The sequence below is a fragment of the Pleurodeles waltl genome, chromosome 8, assembly GCF_031143425.1.
Source record: "Pleurodeles waltl isolate 20211129_DDA chromosome 8, aPleWal1.hap1.20221129, whole genome shotgun sequence".
NCBI classification, from domain to species: domain Eukaryota; kingdom Metazoa; phylum Chordata; class Amphibia; order Caudata; family Salamandridae; genus Pleurodeles; species Pleurodeles waltl.
This window is the reverse complement of record NC_090447.1, coordinates 958,410,875-958,426,142: the sequence shown is the minus strand read 5'-3', so window position 1 is coordinate 958,426,142 and position 15,268 is coordinate 958,410,875.

Below are 15,268 nucleotides of genomic sequence, written 5' to 3'. Positions count from 1 at the left end.
AGTGCCCTGAATCACAATTCCATGGTCAATGATTTTACTTGGACAGCAACCTGCGTCTACCTTATAATGGGCAGGTTCTCCAGGGCAGGGATAGACCATGCCCAATCCTCCTCATGGGTGGACCCAAGATCATCTTAGACAAGAGGTTCAAATGTGACATTGAAGTCATCGGCCACAATGATTTTATGATGTCGGGGACTGTTATGCAAAAATGCCTCCAGAATACAGAGGGTTTTGGAAACCCGACCTCTCCCAACACCTCTAGAGTAGATGTTAAAAATTATCACAACTGTGTCTGTCCTAAATAATAGGCGAAGACCTAACAGGTCGGAGGAATCAATAGATAGCTGTGATATGCGGCAGTTTAGTGATGTTCTAGTCCAAATTGTTAAACTCCCGGAAGGCCTACCCCTGATAATGAACAAAGCAGAAACATAAACATTTGAGTAGACATTTCAGAAGAGTGGATTGGTCGACCATGTCTCCTGGAGAAGATATATGTTGTGTTCCTTAGTAAAGGAGGTAGAGGACGGGAGGGGGAGGATAGATCTCAAACCTGCCACATTCCATGAGACAAGTCGCACCCCGGTGATTGTAGGGACTGCCCTGTCCATTTATGTGATAATTGAAGGTTTAGTTGCCAGAGGTTGGTTTGGCAGGTGGAGTTGGCTGAGGGGGAAGGGGTTGTTATCACTATTGCCTAGCAGGTCCTGGGTTGAGTAGTGGTATCCATCTAGGGGAGCAGGCCTAACCCTAGGTGAGATGTTCTCATGCTTAGCTGTCTGTTCTTGGGTTGGTAAGTGATGTTCACGGAAGAGGGAAAGTACAATGTTATCACAGTTGTGCAATGGGTCATGGGCGGTCTGGTGGACTCTGCTAGGAAGAGGAATGTGGGTGCTTGTGGTGACAATGTTGGGAACTACAGCCAGACCAGGGACATTTGTTTTATCTAAGTCGGAGGGAAGTTCAACATGTGTTTCGGATTATACTTCGTCAGTCATTTTCAGTGAGCGCAGATAGATTACCTGTTGGGCAATGAGTGGGGCAAACCCCATAGTGCACAGGCAGCCTAGAGTATTTGAACTGGATACAGGATTGCCCTGGAGCACTTGTCCTTGCGTCTAGGGCCACCAGGTTATCCACCATGCTCCTGTCCCTAAATGTGAACTGTAGCATGTCAAATAGTGTGCCTGTATCACGTCTTCTGACTGCATCAATTATATCCTCATATATTACAGAGTAACAGCCTCTTATGTGGCAAATCCAATGAATTGCCTTATTTCTGATAGAATCCCCCCTTCCCTTTGTGTCAGTGGGTATAGCCTGGGAACGTTGACCATCAGAACATTGTTTTTGGATTGAAACTGGTCAATGGCAGACTGTGCAGTATATTTAGGGACAGTGTCGCTCGTGAATTTGGGGATTTGGTAGCAGGCATCAGATGCCTTTCCTGCGCCTAAGTTGTTGTGTGGGGGAGGCTGATAGGAATTCTTGATCTTAGCACCAGCTAAAGGTTGGCCAGCACAACTGGTTGCTGGCGATTTGGGCAACTTCATCGAGGTACCTAATGGATTTGTTGTTTGGCTACGGATATGATTCATGATGGTCATGGCGTCTGAAGGAATTAGCTGCTTGACTATTGCAATTAAGGATTAACCATAGACTTGAGTTCTGACACCTCCCTCTTTAAATCTTGTATGCATAAGACGTGCTGTGCACTTTTCTGGGTTGAATACACATTAACGTCTACTGACCATCCCACCCTAATGCCTGGATCGGGGTCATCATGTGGGTCTGAGAAATTTATTAAAGTGGTTGGTACACTGAATAGAGTCACTAGGATCTGGTGGTGGCTCATTCGCTGATAATGCGGGAGTGTGGGTGTTGACATTCCTACCCTACCCCCGCCCTGTAGTGGCTGTCCTGTTGGCCTTGTTTTACAAATATGTCAGCAATTTTCTTGTGACCCGCCCCCCTCCTGACTAGGGAGCACTTGCTCCCACTTTCATTGGGGCCATTATCTGGGGAAGAGGTTAAAATTACTTTGCATTCACCAAAAAGTTTGTCAAATCTGTCCATAACACAGTTATTAGCTGCTTGCTTATGTCTTTTCTGCTTAGTTTTTAACACCGCCCCTGCCCCACCCACTGTTGCTTTCCTTTTACCCATCAAAGGACTGTAATTTGTTGATAAGCAGGAGGATACAATAATAAAAAATGAGAGTCAATGATGGCTACTTGGAGATAATCGTTAGGGGTTGGCAAAGCACAGCCTCCTCCGGCCTCCGATGGACATGGATGGGCCCACCCTTGGGCCAGGCTTTGCCCGGGCACAGCCCACGTGTGTCCCATGCCACGAAGTCCCCCCCACGTGCTTTATAGCGCTTTTTCCAAGTGGATGAAGGTGTTGGTGAAAATGGCCACCTCCTGAAGCCATAAAGTGGTCTGGGATATGTAGTCCCTTCAAAGTTTCTAGTGCGTCCTGCGAAGTGCCCCCATGCACTTTATAGCGCTTGTTGGTCTGGTCAAGTGGATGCAGGTGCTGGTGAAAATGGCCACCTCCTGGGGCCACAAAGCAGTCCGGGATATGTAATCCCTTCAAAGTTTCTAGCATGTCCTGCGCCGCGAAGTGCCCCCACGCGCTTTATAGCGCTCGTTGGTCTGGTCAAGTGGATGCAGGTGCTGGTGAAAATGGCAGCCTCCTGGGGCCACAAAGCAGTCTGGAATATGTAGTCCCTTCAAAGTTTCTAGCGCGTCCCCCTAAGTAACATTCCCAATGAGTGTATTTTGGTATTGTGATGACTCATGTCAGCTATGATTAAAGGGAATGACACAATCAAGCATTCAATGTAATTCATCACACATATAATATGCCAAGGGTCTGTGACTTGTTAGTACAGTGCTTGACGTACATGCACATTCCAAGTTGATTGGCTGTGATCCACCTAGACATTTATGTGTATTTGTCCCTGTATGTCACTCTCTTGCTAATACATGTGGGTGGCACTAAGAAATATGTTACCAGTACTCACATCTGATATTGTCATTCAGACACAAACCTACCATTGTATGTAATTGCTAGCCTATTCCTTCCTATCCTATACACCTGTACAGCAGTCTTCAGGTATCTTTCCTGGATTGCTAGAGGCATAAGTCAAGCCAACAGATTTGTGTGATATGTGTGTGACAATGTAAAACATTTTTGGGCAAAAGGTGTTACAAAATGGCCCAATGCCTGACATGCGCCAAAATGAGTTTCTGCTGCTTAGATAGTTGCCTTATTGGGCCATATTAGCGTAAGATATTTGACACTAGTGTGGAACAAGGATGCACTAGGCCCTCTTAAATCAGGACCTTTGTTCCAAACTTGGTCACAACTGTTGCAGTTTAGTCATGCTCTCATAGATATGGGCAAGTTACAATTGGTATGTGATGCTGTTAAAGAGTATGCCATGTACATTCTGAGTTTACATGATTTTATTGATTTATTTACATGGTGATTCTTGGAGTACAGTTCTATGTGAAGAGGTTTTGTACTATTAGTTCGCTTCTGCATACTCCTGCAGCAGTGCTTTGTTGTTCCCCCTCCTCCAGTTGTACACCATTGTTGTCAACCTCCTCATTAGGGACATCTACTTGTTCATCCCAGGGTATATATATGTGTAGACAAATGTTGGCACACACAAAGATTATTTTGCAGACAAGGGGTAGTGCATATAACTGTCCTCCTTCTGTGAGATGTAGGCACCTGAACCTTGATTTAAGGAGGCCAAATGTCCGCTCCACGACATTTCTGATACTTATGTAAGCTTCAATGTATGACCGCCGTGCATCCCTTGCTGGATTTCCAAAAGGTGTCATGACCCACTGCTGGATGCCGTAACCTTAGTCAGCTGCAAAGAAATGTGAGAACATGTTTCAATCATGCACATTAATTAATTGCTAGGTGCCATGGCCTGTATTTGTTTTGAGTGGAGTGGTGTATCAGACTTACATCTGGTATTGTGTGTGTTCCTGTGTGGATGGATGGTTGGATTGGTCTACGGTGGTTCACTTTCCGATCATGGGTTGTGGCTTTGGTACATGCGTTGTGGCTTAGGTACATGGTGAGTATGCTTTGAACTTTTGCCAGACAGTTCACCCATGCCAAATGTGTGTGGTGTTCTCTATATCTGAGCCAGGGGACTCAATTTACAAGGCCCTAGCACCTCCTAGCACAACATACACCTAATTTGGACATTATTGTGGGCCATCTAGCAAAATGATCACAGCGCTATGTTTACAAAGTGGCATTACCCATGCAGTGCAACACTTAGTGTACCTTTGTGCCACATTTTGCCTTTGCAAACCATCATGTATGCACGGGGTGTATTCCCCCATTGGGCCAAAGCTAAAATGGTGCAGAGGAATATAAGAGGTTCCCATGCATAATGTTTATCTGATACTTTTGACGCCTGCACAGTACAGGCGTAAGTATGGGGCACACCATTGCTTTAAGTGTGGCCCTAAGTACTGTGCAGGTTTTACACCATACATTTGGCATTTATCCCACACAGTCCATCAATGGCATCCATCTAGTTGACACTATTGTACCTACTCTGTTCCATGGTGCATGATATATTGTCTACAGCACACACAGGTTGGGTGTAGGGGGCGCTAAGATGCACAAGTAAAGTAGCACTGCTTTAGATGCTGCCCAACTTTTCTGATATGTGGCTCTTAGTGTCTTCACTGTAGACCTGCAGAAGAGTGATGGAGTGATCGACATGTGTACCTATTTTGTGTATTGTATGCCATGTAACAGGTGTAGGGCCCTGTGTGGTGCATGTGAATCCCACTCCTTTGCCCTTGAAATACCTCCCTTGCACAAAGTATTGTTGTTGGCAATTGCTGGCTGGACTATGTATGTGCATGAGATTCATATGGCCAATGTGAGACAATTATATGGGATGTGTTGTGATGTATGCAAGATTTTTTAGACAGCTGTAGGACAGGACAGGGCATGGTGTGCTTTTCTGCACTGCATCAGGGGTCCAGCTCTGCTAATTTCCATGTATGCTCATTCATGTGCATTTCTGGTCTCTCCCTGCACATTGTCAGTAGCACATCTGCCGCAGTCCGTTGTTGGTACCCTTGTATCATGGTTTGGAAATGTGGTATTTACAGCTATGTTTGTTGGTGTGCTGTGAGGTGTCCATTCCTGCACATGATCTTTCATTGATAGTGATGTTTTTCAATTTGTGCTGCACTATGCACCACAAAAGGGAAAGTTGTTCATGAGTACACCTATAATATTTTGCTAATATGTAGATGGTGATGGGACCACTCAGGTGGCAATAGATGTCAGTGCTACCTGAGATTTCTACTGCATAAGAAATGAGGGGCAGTGCCAATATATGAGTAGTTTGAATGACCAATGCAATTCACATAGCAGAGTGATTCCTTGGTAAGTGTAATGTGTGAAGGATCTGTGTTTTGTTTTGAACCTGTGAACACATGCAGTTGTTTGAGTCCAGCTTTTGTATTTCTAGGCGACATTGCTCCACCTCTCCGTCCGGTGATGTGTCAGTCAGGTGGTGCCAGGGACTTGTAAACATGGGTGTCTGTGAGGGTGATGTGCATTGCATGCAGTGTAGTGTGGCATATGGCATATGGCATATGGATTGTAGTCTATACATCTGTGTTTCCCTGTCCATGTGTGTTTGGTGTTGTATTTGTATTGTTTGTACTACAGGTTTGATGTGTTGTGTGTGTTATGATTTGTTTGGGATCTTAACTACGAGTAGGCCATTGCCATGTTGTCCATCCTGCAATTGTTGGTTTATAGTGGAGTGCCTGAAGATGTAAACATTGTGGATGTTTCCAGGATATTTTCCAAGGATGTTTGTGATGATTCCACGGTGGTCCATGATAGCCTGTATATTAATGAAGTGGGTATGTTTGTGGTTCCTGTTCCTGTAGAGGTGTTTGATTGCTGCAGGAGGTACAAGTTGGAAATGGGTGCAGTCCATTACACCCAGCACATGCAGGAAGCCAGCAATTTGGTAAAAATCTTGCTTGGTCTACTGCAGCAGTTCCTGGGTGTTGAGGATCCAGATGTGGTGGGGTTTGAGTCTGATGATGGCATTCAAGACCTTTTTAAGGAAGGCAGAGAGAGATGATGGGGAGGTCCCTCCCACTTGTGCCGCAGTCATCTGGAATGAACCTGATGCCAGGAAGTGGAGGACAGCCAAAAGTTTGGTCATGGGTGGAATTGCTGTGTGACACTGCACTCTTGTTGTGACATCTGGCGCAATGTGGTGGAGCAGGCGTACAATGGACTCCTGCTTCAGACAGTAAAGTCTGATAGCTTCTTCTTCCCTAAGTGCCAGGATGATTTTATTACAGTGGTATCCTCACTGTCATCTTCTATGGGTGCTGAGCTGTAGGAGTAACACTTCCATGGTGTTCAGTTACTTTCCAATGGTCCTTGTGTGTGTTTCCCTTATGTAATAGTGTGTGGGCCTCCTTTTAATGCTTGGTTTGACCAGGATAAACATTTTGATGCTAATTGGACTAAGTGCCATTTTTTGGATACGATCCTTTCTGTGCATCATTTTTACGTTGGGTTCTAAATTTGGCGTTAGCTGCCTAGCGTCATCTTTTGGGAGGGGAACACCTACCTTGCATATCATTGTCATTAAACGACACAAGGTGAGGTGGGTCTCCCACAAAATGACGCTAAGTGAGATATTTTGACGCTAGACTGCTCTAGCATCAAAACATAAATATGCCATTAAGTAGGCACGGCTTTTACATAAACAAAATGGTGCAAATGTGGCACTAATATCTCAAATAATATTCATAAACCAATTCTTACAAAAATATACAAATTTAAAACAATTATTGCCACAGAATACCAAAAAAGAAAATGTGTATGAGAAAAGGTTCACAAGCACTTTCTTTTTTGGTATTCTGGGGCAATAATTGTTTTAAATTTTGAAATTGAAGATAAGAAATAAATTGTATATTTTTATAAGAATTGGTTTATGAATATTATTTGAGATGTTGAATGTTGTTCTGTGCTGCATGCATATGTTGCCATTTATATGCTAACAAAAAAAAATGTTGTGAGTAAAAAAGAAAAATATATATTTTTTCCAGTTTGGACCATTGTAGTTATGTGTTATGATTCACCCAGGTCCTTTTGGTTACTAGTGGGCTACCCTCTGTGTATTATAATGGCAGACCCACTAATAGCATTTAATTTACAAGCCCTGGGAGTATAGTATACCACGTTATTAGGGCCTTGTGATAAAATTAAGTATGCAATCAATTGTACCGCAATTTTACCATGTTCAAAGGAGAAAGCTCAAGAAATGTATCACTGTTGAGGAGCCCTAGCACCAACAAAAATGAATTCAGAAAAATAGGAGAGACGATGTTGGAAAACTGGGTTGATTGCAGAAGCCCCCTAACATTTTGCCCCCATGTTCACTCATGCTGGTGTTTTCCTGACTCTGGTTGTGCCCTGGGCACTCCTAAACAGTCACAGGGTCTGTACTCTGATTGAAATGATTATTCAAATTAGGCTAAATATAATTGGCTGTGTCAGCTTACCTGTAAGTCCCTAGTATATGGTAAAGCACGTGGGATGAGGGATCCCAGCATAGGTAATGCACATGTAAGTGCATTGCTGTGGTACCCAGGGTCATTTTAAAGGCAGGCCTGCCTTGCTGGCTGCTTTAAGTTAAAGTTAACCCCAAATTCGACTTTCTAATTAGAAGTACTTAAACTACCATCATTTTACATATGTCTCCCCTAAGTGCCTCTGTGGCTGGGTGTTATGTAACTATAAGCAGGGACTTTATCAAAGATGTTTTATAAACCCTGGTGATGGAAAAATAGCCAAATTTGTTTCCCTCACTGTAGTGAATGGACTCCTTAGGCTAACATGGGGGGACTTTATTTTTAATTAATAAAGTCTCAAAAGGATTTAGATATTGGTATCAAACTTATTGTTATAATAAATCCAACAATATGCCACTGTTGACTTTAATATAACTAATTCAGGGAAACAGTTTTAGAACTCTACCTGAAAGGTTACCAGTTTCAGCTCTGTAAAGCCCTTCTCTGATTGGCCAGCCTCTAGCAGCCTGGCTAGTCTGCCTTGATGAGGTGTGAAGTGGCCAGGGCTGAATACAAAGGAAGTGCCTAGAGGAGGAGATTTGACTCAGGAGATGGTGAAGCAGGGTGGGGCGAGAACAGCCAAACTGGACTTCAAAGGAGGGAAGGACCTCCCCCATTTCCTGCAACCCCAGACAACTATGTGCCCCCCTGATTAGATTAGGATAGGACTGGAGAGGGTTTTTTTTTTAAGGGAGCGTAGCCACACCAGTGGGTGGACTAAGCCAGACCTAACCTCCAAGATTGAATTTCTGCCTTTTTGGATTTTGGGAGAATATTGTTCCCTGGGATTGATTTTTGCCACACTTCCCAGGAAGTGGTCACTCAAGATGGTGGTGGCCTGTACATGATTGGTCAAGAGGGCCCCCTGCTTTCCACCCCAGAAGCAAGGATAAAATTGGCAGAGCTACACCCCCACCTCAGATCCCTACCAGGAACAAGAAAAGAAGAAGAAGGACTGCCCTGCTGGACCCCTGACCTGCACAAGGACACTGTACTCTGAAGGAAAGCACCAGCTCCACAATTGGACTTCACCACAAAAAGGTCTTTGCATGGCTTCAAATGGTTTACGAAGGGACTCCCTGTTTACTACAGGTAGAAAATAGCTAACCAGAGTCCCCTGCATCAAAGCTTGAAGAAACGGACCAGCTGGCCACTGTCCAGTGGTCATTTTTAGGTTTGAGCCAAGTGCACTTTGGGAGTTGGAGTCCTAACCCTCAAGGAGAAAGTCTGAGCTTCTGGAACCTTGGGGTGAGCCATGGAGTTCTAAAGGACCTTCAAAGACCTTCTGGAAGAAGATCCAGAAGTATGGAGAAGATCGGAGAACTTTGGAAAAAAGCTCCATAAAGGGAATGACCCGACGTTGTGAGTCAAGCCGGCTTATGTCGACCGCAACCCAGCCTGACTTGCAGGTTTGTTCTGCTGAAAAGCTCCGGAGCTCAAGACTTCCAGGATTTCACCAGGGGCTCCTGGAAAGGAAATGAAACAATGGTGACTGAAAATCGGCTTGCTGTGGAGGGTCGTCAGATGTTGGAGAGAAAAAGCTACAAAAAAGTAACAAAGTCCGAACATAAAAAGTTGACCGGGACTTCCCACACAGTGTATCTGAGGAGGGCTCCGGAGACGTCGGGTCCACTTTCAAGTTCGGCCCAGACGAAGATTTCCATCATGAAAAATCATCTAAGTCCAAAGGTAGAATTCTTCATCTAGGTCTCCTGAGACGTGTATCTGAAGAGGGCTCCAGGGAGGTCGGATCCGAATTGTGACTTTGTCCCAGTGAATAGACTAAGAGGTTCATTACAAACCCAGCGGTAAAAACCGCCTACCGCCGCGGCAACGGCTGCCAAAAGACCATCGCCGCTGCTACTAGCCATCAGCCGGATTTTGACCACAGCTGGATTTCTGCCAGTATGATGGCGGAAATCCGACTGTGGCCATGCTGGCGGATGGTGGTAAGGTGGCGCTGCTGCCCCTGCAGAACGTATCATGCCCCATGATACGGTCTGGCGGTGTTCTGCCTCCACTACCAGCCCCACCACCTCCAGTGGGCAACCATCCGAAGGTGCAGGGGATGGGCAGGAGCCATCCCCCCAGCAGCACCACCACTTCCAGTGAGCAGCCATCCGAGGTTGCAGGGGCTGGGCAGGAGCCTCCCCGCACCACCACCACCTCCACTGAGCAGCCGTCAACCCCAGCGGACGGGTATGTAATCCTGCCTGCATGGGCTGCTGTGCGGCCTGCCCCCTGCAAATCCAGTGGATTTGACACCCACCCGAGAGACTGTGACCTTGCTCTCCCCAGGACCAAGAGCAGAGGGCACGAGGGCCCCTCCAGAACCAGTGGGTAGGACACCCACATGCCTAAGACTTCCCAGGGTCATGAGCACAGGGCACAAGGCCCCCTCCAGAACCAGTGGGTAAGACACCCACATACCCAAGACTCCCCAGGATCAAGAGCACAGGGCACGAGGCCCCCTCCAGAACTAGTGGGCAAGTTACCAACTCGAGTGACTGTGGCCTTGCACTCCCCAGGACCAAGCACATGGCATGTTGCCCCCTCCAGAGAAAGTGGGCAAGTCACCCATTTGAGAGACTGTGGCCTTGCACTCCCCAGGACCAAGCACAGGGCATGTTGCCCCCTCCAGAGCAAGTGGGCAAGTCACCACTTGAGAGACTGTGGCCTTGCACTCCCCAGGACCAAGCTCAGGGCATGTTGCCCCCTCCAAGAACCAGTGGTCTTGATCCGTCTCTGGCTGAGGTGCTCTCCCGTCCCCCTGAGGTGCCTGCGTATTTACCAACTGATGCCCCTGCAGTGTTCTCTCCATGTTGAGGCAGGTGACATGTGTGGCCTTGGACATTGGCCTGTGGCCATGTAGCCTACGAACATTGTGGACTGGGCTGTGTCCCTTTTTCTGTACGTATGTATATATCTATTATCCTGCCTAACTTACTTTTCTTAATGTGTTGATCTCATTACATTCACTTTTTCAAAATCATTTTGTCCTCGCATCATTCATCCGAGTTACGGGGTAAAAATGTTTTAGTAATGCAGCTGATTGTGTGTATGGTGTTGGGGGGGTGTGGTGCGTGTGTGTGTCACTCTCTTTTTCCTCCCTCCCTCCCTTGTGTGCTAAGCATCTCTACTCACCGTCGTCGTCTTCGCCGGCATTGGTGTTCGTGGTGTAGCAGCACGAAGAAGATCATGGGGAAGACATGCAGTTCCGGCTCCATGGCAGCATGGTTATTCCCTGTGCCTCCAATGGTGAGTCCTTTCCCTTCTGAACTCAGTTTCTGCCAGGCTTTTGATGTCGTTGTTACCACCCCGGAAAAGGTGACGGATTGCAGTGTCTTAATATGGTGGGCGGAACATTGACTTCTGCCAGGCTGTAGGCGGCTCTCACCGTGGCGGCTGTTGTTTTTGCCCTGGTGGTCAGTGTGGTACATTGGCTGTCTATCACAGATCTTTCTGCTATGGTCATAATTTGGTGGTAGTTACCGCCAGAATGTTGGCGGTATTACCGCCACTTTAACAGCAACCTCCAGGGTTGTAATGAGGGCCTTAGTCTTTGCCTTCAGAATACTTTGCTTACACTAAAGGAATTGGTGGATTTGCGACCTAGTAAGGTGGATCATTGTATTTGATCCAATTTTAGTATAGTACTTCCCCTGCATCTTAGCAGCAAAGTCAGTTCTCCTGTCCCATGGTTTACACATGTGGTCCTAGCTCATTAGAAGAACTGAAAATGTTTGCAGCGTGTTTGCCACACGCATTATTTAATAGCAGACAAACTGGGATTGAAGGAAGCTTCTAGAATCCACCATAGGGCCTGTAAATCTGCCTGTGCTGCTTATTACTGAAATCATTTCTACAACCAGTAATTCCCGGAAAGAAGTATTTCAGACTGGGAAATCCTTTATTGGATCCCTATAATATAGCAATTCAACCATCCTTATCTCAAAAGGATTGCAATGGAATGGTGCAATTCCTCTGTAATAAAGTAACTACCATCTATTCCACCTTTGGTTGTTTAGCCATCCTAGATTATTCTACTACTACAATTAGTAGCCCTACAGAGAGACTGACTTTCTTTCAGCCTTTAGAAACCACGTATTTACTGTCCCTATTAAAGGCTACTAAATCAGGTTCCCCATCTGAGCTTTTCCAACTGGAGAAGTTAGACACAGTGAGTGATGCACTCTCCCCAGTTTTAATTGATCTGCTGAATACTTCCTCAGCTTGCAGCAAGGTACCAAAGGCATGAAGCATGCTATGATACTACCACTATTCAAATAACCTAAGTTAGAGCTATCTGACTACACCAAATACAGCCCTATTTTATTTCTTTACTTCCTCTCTGTATCAAGATCCTTGAGATGCACATTAAAGGCCAGCTCTCTGCATTCCTAGAACCCCAATACCTACTGTATCCTTCCCAATCTGGATTCCATATGGAGCACAGCACTGAAACAGTGTTGCTTGGTTACACTGAACACCCCAGATGGGAGTTGGATAGAGAGGAACCTGCTGCTCTGATTCTCTTTGTTTAAAATGCCACATTCAACACTGTTTCATTTAGTGTGCTCCTCAATACAGTAACATGTATCAGGGGCCAAGGACTAGCTTCATCCTGATTTTGCCATTTTTAAAAGAGCGCTCATTTCAGTTAATTGCAAAACCTTATGAATCTGTAAAGTCTGCCTCCTGGAGGTCCCCAAGTGTTTGCCTTGTGGTCTACACTATTTAATAGAAATGTTTGTCAGCTGGCAGATATAGTAGACAAACATCACCTATCCCTTTACTGCTATGTAGTTGATATGCAAATTATGGTATCACTCTCAACCATTTACAAAAGCACCACTCTTAGTTATACACATTGTCTCAACGATGTAGTGGACTGGATGCGACTCGACTTCTTGAATTAAATTGTAACAAGATGGAGTTGTTAATGCTGGGAAATAAACCCCAGTTGTGGTGACCCCATTGTTGGCCAGAGGAGCTAGGTATGTGCTCCACACCTAGTTAGGTGATTAAGGACTTGGGGCCAGATGTAGGTAGTAAAAAAATTGCGAGTCAGAAATTGCGAGTCGTTGCGACTTGCAATTTCTGACTCGCAAAATGGTATCCAACAAGATAAAGCGACTTCAATTTGCGACTCGCAAATGAAGTCGCACCGCAGATTGCGAGTCCGCTGTTTGCGAGGTCGCAAAAACCAACACGCAAATTGCGAGAGGGTGTCGCAAATTGTGACTGTGCCGCAAAATGAATGCAGGTGCAGCAGAACACTGTGGAAAACACTTCCTGGCTCTTGATGATGACATCACAGCCAGGAAGTTTACTAATACACCTGGGAGGAGGGAGGACCACACCCATTTTCAACTGCTGAACAGCCAACAGGACGAACAACAGCTAAAATGGCAGAAACATCCAGGAAGAGAAAGCTCAAATTTGCAGAGAAGAACTGGAGGTGCTGATGGAGGAATGCTGCCAGCACCATGAACAACTCTTTGGGAGAGCAGCCCTCAGTGTGCCAGAGCAGGAAAAAAGGAGGATTTGGAGTGAAATTCAGGACAAAGTAAACTCAATGGGTGTGAGCCACAGGAGTATTGAGGAGCTAAAGAAAAGGTGGTAAGACCTGTGCTCCCGGACCAAGGAGAGGGTGGCAGAGCGGCTCCGGGAGATGAGGGGCACTGGAGGAGGACCATCTACCATACCACCACCCACACCCTTGGAGGAAAGAGTGGAGGAGACCCTGGAGCCAGAGGCAGTGTCCGGGATAGGAGAGCTGGACACGTCAGCGCCAGGACCATCAACCAGTGAGTACCATGAGACATGCATGTACACCCATATCTGCCATACCCCCACCCACCTAGTACACAGCAGCATGCACAACCAACAATAGCTCCATTTCAGAGTAGCAACCACCTGCATGGTGCATTATGGGCAATGTAGTCAAGTAGGCAGCTGATAGGCAACAGTTTATTAGGAAGCATATAACAGATGGTAGATACTGACAGTGTGTTCCCTATGTCCCACAGGTCTCCCACATTACACCACCTCCAGCCACACCGTCCAGGGTCCAAAGGTCAGACACCAGCCAGCACAGGACCCAGGAGCAGCCACCACAGGGACCTGCACCACCCAACCACAGTCCCCTCCAGATGCACCAGTGGCCATACTGGAGAGTGAGGCAACACCCGGTCCCAGCCACAGTGCCAGCGTACAGGACACAGAACCACCACCGCGTCGCAGGCGACGTCTCAATGTCCCTCCAGTGCCACAGGGTGAAGTAGGGGACGCCTCCATGTCCGCCGCCGAGGCTGCACTCCTCCATGGTCAGCGCCTACAGACAAGGGGAATTAGAATTATTGCAGGGGCCATGCATTGCATGGAACGCAACCAGACCACAGGGCTGCAACAGGTCCACACTGAGCTGCAACATCTAAACAGCAATGTTGGTGACCTTGCGCTCTCAATAAGACAACTGGTGGCTGAACTTGTCACCGAGAGAGAGGGTGCAAGGCGCCGTGACCGCCAGCTCATCCACCGCCTGGACCGCATGGCTGCCTCCATCGTCCGGCTGGCTGTAAACACCACTGGGCTGTCACGCCGCACAGTCAGCCTACAGGTGGACATGGGCCACTTTGCCAGCGATGTGGCACGTGGGCTGGGACGCATTAGCCACGCAGTCGATCTGATGGAGGCACAACAGGTGGCTAGGGGCGCGGCAGACACGCCGCAAGACAGTGAGGAGGGCTCTACCATAAGCAGTGCTTCAGCCACAGACACCAGGCTGTTGCGTAGTGGAAGAGCACGGCAGGGCACTGCAGACGCTCCAGGAACCAGCCATGCTGGGCGGACACGGCGTAGGGTGTGAGCTACGCACTGACATAGACTGGAGGCACTTAAGGTTAATGTGTCCTCATAGCAGGTGGGCTTTTACAGCCCCTGATCAGTAGTTACTGTAAATAGTTTATTGGTTCACATCATTAAAGTTCTTGTTTGTTTCACTTCACACCTGGACTCTTTGTGTGTGACATTCGTGTGTGTGGTGACAGTTACCATGTACATTCCAAAGTATTGTCTGCCTTGATTTGCAATGCTTCTGTCCCCATGATGGCGATGTGGTTGCTCTTGCTCGTCATCCTCCGAATCTGGGTCTTCTGGCGTGAGAGGTAGCCCACGTCTGGTGGCAATGTTGTGCAGTATAGCGCATGCGCCAACAATCTTGAATGCTGTTATTGGGGCATACTGGAGGAGGCATCTGAATCTTGACTTCAACAATCCAACAGTCTTCTCTATAATATTTCAGGTCCTCCTATGTGCACTGTTGTATCGCCTCTCTGTCTCATTGCTGGGTGTTGAGTACGGGGTAAGTATCCATGGTCGTAGTGCATATTCACTGTCACCTGTTTGGCACAAAATGTGCAATGTTAGCTGGGCATAGATGGGTGCCACATTGACCTGTGTGTATGTCTGCAAGGTGTATTCAGCTATACCTAGGAGGTATCCATCTCCAAACTTGCCACGTTCTAGGCGTTGGTGTATCCCACTGTGCCTGAAAATGTAGGAGTCATGTGTACTCCCTGGAAATTTGGCAACCATGT